The 6,200-nt window shown below is 34.9% G+C and overlaps 1 pseudogene; it reads left to right on the top strand.

Moving 5' to 3' along the window:
• Nucleotides 1-3,052: 3,052 nt before the first annotated feature.
• On the top strand, nt 3,053-4,694 carry LOC120090734 (annotated as a pseudogene).
• Nucleotides 4,695-6,200: the final 1,506 nt, after the last annotated feature.

The raw sequence follows: 6,200 nt of genomic DNA, 5'->3' as shown, positions 1-6,200 counted from the left end.
TTTAATAAGTAGTTTTCTATTTAGTTGTTTATGGTTTCTATTGAATTTGGTATGAACATCTCCTTTGAATATCATTGTAGTTTAATGAAGATTATTGGACTAAGTTCTCTAAACTATATTGGAAGAGAGGTTTTTATTGGAGTTGTGACTAATTTTAATTGTTTTATAATTGTTCCTAACACTTGAAGCTTCTATTTGAAGCTTTGGATTTGTTTCAGACTTATTCAAATACTATATTGGGTGTGGTGAAGCTGACGACTTCATTAGAAAAAAGCTAGATGTGGTGAAACTGACGATGGGATTTCTTGATTTATTTAAGCTCAAAAAGACCATTATTTAGGGTCAACAAGTAATTTTAAGGTTTTAGAGTTTTGTACTTATTATAGTTACCAATTTTTTTTATCTTTATAAGTTGACTATAGCTTGTGAAGGGACGAATAATTATATTACTTTTGTTGAAGCAAAAGAGTTAATTATAGCTTGTCATATTTGTTGATAGTTGTGTATACAAATATCTTATTACTTTTATTATATCCATATAAATATTTGTTAGTCAACCTTCTTCAATGTCAGTCAGTACCCTTATAATGTTGGTTTTCAACTGACATTATAGCTTAGTTTTGTACTAGTGATATCAAATTTATATATTAAATTGAATATTATTTTTCTAATTAATGAAATACTTTTATTAACGCTTACATATATTGCAAAAGATATTTGTAATGACCATTGATCCATATTTAGCAACAATCTTATATGTTGCTAAAATTAACTTTGAGAGACGAATCTTCAACGTCACTGTATAATACAAATAGCAACAAAATGTGTGTTGCTAAAAGTACGCTTTTAGTAACGCGTTAGCGTCAGTAAAAGTCATGTTTTAGCAAGGTGCAATGATTATGCCACTAAAACTTTTGACTACGCGGCTACCGCGACATTCACAGCGATGTACCTCTACGCATTGTTAATACTTTTAGCGACGTTTTTTTTTTGCTTTTAGCAACGTATTTTATTTGTCACTGAAAGTTATTTTTCTTGTACTGATTGAGAATTTTGAGCTTAGAGTTTGTCTAAGCCTTAACCTCCATGTATTATTATTGAAAATCTTTGTACTTGTCGTTGAGAATTTTGGTTCGGCAACCATTGTACACTAGAAGAAATTCGGGCTTTAATGTCGGTTGGGAAAAGTAAAATCGGATGTATAATGTCGGTTTTTTTTAAAAAAAATAGATCTTTAATGTCGATTTTAAACCGACATTGAAGATGGACTTTAATGTCGGTTTAAAACCGATTATTAAATAATATATCTCTAATTTATCGCGTCCTTCTCGATTATCATTCTTCGCCCAAACCCTATCTCTGTGTCGCGCCGTTCACCACCCCTCGCTGGATCTCCTTCACCTTTCTTTGCTCGCCGTCGATCTTCTTCCCATGTCTGTCGCTCAGAATAATTCTTCAGCATCTCCTTTCTTTTCAAGTTTTGATTTGTGCTGTCATTCGATTCTGTGAAAGATCGGAGGAGAAACCCTCGTGTACTCGCTATGTCTTCCTCCGGAATCTCTATCCAAAGTGCCGAATTTTCAGATGTCGTTCAAGAACTAGTTCTTTGCAACCAGGTTTTCTTCTATCTTTTAATTTTCAAAGTTGATCTACTTTCACGCACTTTCTTTATCCAAGAGAATCAGGGGCGTAAAACTCTGCATAAGAAATGGTGCTTGATAGTTCTTATTGGTAGTATTGCGTTCTCAAATCTGAAATCGTTGGTTTACTCTTGTTGTCATTTGTTTTTCAAGATTTGTGTTGCTTGGGGGCTAATTAAAGAAGTCTGAGATCCTTGGTTTAGTCTTGTTTTCTTTCATTATCAAGATTATGGACATTAGGAGGCTTGTTTTTTGCGATTTAATCTAGGGAGAATATGGTTTAATCAAATTGAATTGACTTTTATGCTTGGTTGTATGGCTACGAGGAATCATAAGAATAAAAAACTATTGTTTATGTTCATCCGGTTTGCCAGTAATTGGATTGCTGTTGTTTCTCTTGCGAATTTGATTAGTCGCCTGTGCATGCTTTTCTTTATTCTATAAGGAAGATTTTCCTCTCTTTCAGTTAGAGTTGCATATCTATGATTCTGTTCAAGTGTCTATTCTTCGAATGTTGGATATTCGCATATACATACTTCGAGTATTTCTAACTTGCTGGATTTGTATGTTCAGTTGGAAATGTAGATCTTTCTTTTTAGCATCTCCTTTCTTTTCAAGTTTTGATTTGTGTCGAACAACTGTTTGGGTTCTGTGTAATTTAGAGCGATAAAGATGGAGGGTTATTACTTCTTCCGGAATCTCTATCCATAACGTTTCAGATGCTGTTCAAGAACAAGTAATTTGCAACCAGGTTTTATTCTATCTATTCATTTTTGAAGTTGATCTACTTTCACGCACTTTCTTTATCCAAGAGAATCAGGGGCGTAAAGCTTTGTGTAAGAAATGGTTGTCTCCAATTTGTTGATTGTTCTTATTGGCAAATCTAAGATTGTTGATTTAGTCTTGTTGTCATTTGTTTTTCAAGATTTGTGTTTGTTGGGGCTTGGGGGTTAATTAATGATGTCTGAGATCGTGGTTTAGTCTTGTTTTCTTTCATGATTACGGACATCGTCACTAAAATATAATATCTCGGGAGAATATGGTTGAATCGAATTGAATTGACTTTTGTGTTTGGTTGTATGGTATGAGTAATCATAAGAAGCAGAAGTTATTGTTTATGTTCATCTGTTTACCAGTCATTGGATTGTTGTTGTTTTTCTCTTGTGAATTTGGTCAGTTGCCTTTGCATGCTTTTCTTTATTCTATAAGGAAGACTTTCCTCTCTTTCAGTTAAGAGTGAGTTGCATATCTATGATTTTGTTAAGTGTCTGTATTGAAATATTGGATATTCTTGTATACGAACTTCTCTTTCAATTAGAATTGCTTATCTATGATTCTGTTTAAGTGTATGTTTTCGAATATTGGATATTGTGAGGATGTCTAACTTGCTGGATTTGTATGTTCAGTAGGAAATGGGAAAGAAGGTAGAGATTAAAGTAATGGGGCATGGGAGTCACGATGGGGCTTGTGCAATTTGCTTAAATAAGATAACACTTCAAGAAACTACTTTAGTGAGAGGCTATGAGCACGCCTATTGGTTTGTCCCAATTGATTCATCTTTCATATACCTATTAATATTTTTTATTTCGTTCATTCTCCATAAACGTAGTTGTTTCTATATATAAAAAAATCTAATTAATATTTTTTATAACATGACTTATTCATATATATTTCATTTCGTTGTGGCTCTATACTTGTATTGGAGATGGAGTTTTAAGTTGTTGCAAACATATTCCTGAGTGTTCGCTAAACTTCGTAGGAGAAATTCACTGTATCCACCATTGCCTTTAGTGCAATGTTTCTAATTGTACTTGAGATTGCCCGAATTTAATTGGAAGAGGTATGCTATTCTAGATTTATAATCAAAGCATCTTGGAGTAACTGGCAGAAGTCATAGTTAAGGTTTGTCTTATTTAGTTGATTGATCATTGAACTTAAAATGCTTTCTTTATGGGAAGTGGACAGAACTCTGTTGTTCACTGATTAATTATAGTGACATGTTTGTTAAATTGGACACATATCAACCACCGTGTTGAATGTTTGATGGGTACAAGCACAATAAGACTCGAATAGAACACATATTGGAATGATTATTAGGCATTTGAACTTGAGTGTTTAAGCGTATTCTATATGCCTGTTTGTTTGAGGAATGAAAGTGACCTTTTATATTACCTTTTATTTATTTTTTCTTTTACTTTCATGAAGTGTGACTTGCATCCTTCGATGGGCCTCATACACGCAAAAACCGACTTGTCCATAATGTAAACATCCATTTGAGTTCCTGATTGTTCATCGTTCTCTTGATGAGAGGTCTGTTCCTTCACCATCATATGAATATTTTTATAGTTTATAGTTTAGGGTTTGGATACTGTTATCTTTTCAAATTACTATTCTAACCATATATTGCCATCGCATTGTTAGCATCCACGACTACATGTTTGAGGAAGTGTATGTCTGCTTCTGAGAGCTTCGTGGTATAAACCTCAGATCGTTGCAGAACGGGAGGAAACCTATGATGGATCCTGAGGATGATCATTACTATCCTTATGAGGATGACAATGAAGAGTTGGAGGATGCTTACCTGGGTGTATCACCAAGTCTCCAAATCGGAAATCGAAGGTGGGGATTCAATGGTTACGTGCAAGCAGGTAGACAGAAGCCCGACCAGTTCTTAGGCCACAGTTGGCCAAACCTAGTTCATCGAGGGAGCCCACTTCCAAAGATAAAATAGGTCGACAATTTAAAAGGGCCTTGAAACGAGAAGCTGCGGATAAAGCAGCAGCAACTAAACATAAAAAACATCTAGCTAGATTTGGCCGGAAGTGATTTTATATTTAAAGCTACGGTATAGAATAAGCTCTACTCATTTATCTGTGTACAGGTCTTTGATTCAATTTACTTTTCTAGTTAATGTGCCTTATCAGAGGTTGGTAGCTCCCAATTAAAACTAAGAATGGGGATCATAAATACTTACAAGGTGTAAATGATGCCATCGAATTCTTTGTATAAACAATTTGATCTTAGAATCAATCATAAAAGAATTGTTAGCCTTTAGTACCTAGTTTCATGTATTAAAAATTTTAACTTTAGACTCAAAGAAAAATGGATTCAGCAACGGAATTTAAAAACAAAGGGACAGATTCGGACTTCAATATCGGTTAAGAATTTAAAAAAAAAACACCTTTAATGTCGGTTGCAAGACCTTCAATGTTGATACTTTCAATGTCGGTTGCAACCGACATTGAAGGCTGCAATATTGGTGTTATTGAAGGCCTTTAATGTCGGTTTAAAACCGACATTAAAGACAACCGATATTAAAGGCCTTTAATAACACTATCTTTAATGTAGGTTGCCAACCGACATTAAAGTCTGAATTTCTTCCAGTGGTAGAACTCGAGAGGAGTTTGATTTGATATTGTATTTAGGGGGAGCCTAAGTACATTGAAGATGACGAAAACTCATATTTAAGGGGAGCCTAAATATGATGAATGTGAGGGGATCTCAATCTTAAAGGGAGCCTAAGTATGTTGTATCGAGGGGATCTCATACAAAAGTTCAAGAAGCATTATTGTGGAAATGAGGAGAGCTCAAACTTAAAGGAGCCTAAGTTGAAATTGAGGAGGAAGCTATACATGAGTCATTGAAGATGGAGTCTATCACCCTTATAAGTATTAAACTCTTTATAGTGAAGTTTAGTTCCATCGGGCACACTGCCTCCGAGATGTAGGTATTTTTGCACCGAACTGGGTGACCAATCTCTAGGTCATTATTTTTCTGTTTGCTTTAATATTTTCCAGTTGTCATACATATTGTTTGTGACATTGTATTTGACATTATATTATGTGTTAGATCCACCCAATTTTTTAGGCATCATTAATGACTTAATCCCTACAACTAATAACTAAATTTCACAAGGACTATGGACTAACCAACTTTGTTCTTTTTGCTGAAAGTTTAAGGAATCGACCCCTCATATTATTTTGGAATGTAAGCTTTCGAAAGATTGGGACCACATCTTCCATCCTAATTTGTTTCCTCTTGATTTGGATAGGGGCTGGTGGTCGTCGAAGGACCAAAGTGCAGCTGAATGAAGTTGATATTAAGTACAAGCCGTGTTTGGAGCAGACAAGAGCCTCCATTGAAGCCCCTCAAATTTTTGCGAGATGTCGCCCTCCTAATCCTTAGAAGCCGCCTGATGCTAATTGCTAGAAACTAAATGCTGATGCCCCTTGAGTTTCGAGAACGAGTGAAGGGGGGCTGGGGTGGATTGTGCCCCATTCTGCCGGCTCCCCGATTCTGGGGGGATGTAAGTTGATTAAGAGAAATCCTTCTACCCTCTTTCTTCAAACTCAAGCTGTCTTGGAAAGTTTGAAACAACTTTCAAAGACTATGAATTTGAGTTTTGTCCATATTTCACAAATGTCTATATATATATTAAAAAAAACAACTAAAATCTAATAATCAAATAGTCCAAATCTTTAGATATTTATGAAATAAATGTTGGTTTTTGGACTACCGGACTAGATAAGAAATCAGAAAGTTTGGATATGAAATGTTGGT

This window comes from Benincasa hispida, chromosome 11 (assembly GCF_009727055.1).
Source record: "Benincasa hispida cultivar B227 chromosome 11, ASM972705v1, whole genome shotgun sequence".
Classification (NCBI taxonomy): Eukaryota; Viridiplantae; Streptophyta; class Magnoliopsida; order Cucurbitales; family Cucurbitaceae; genus Benincasa; species Benincasa hispida.
This window is presented reverse-complemented; position numbering and strand designations above follow the sequence as displayed.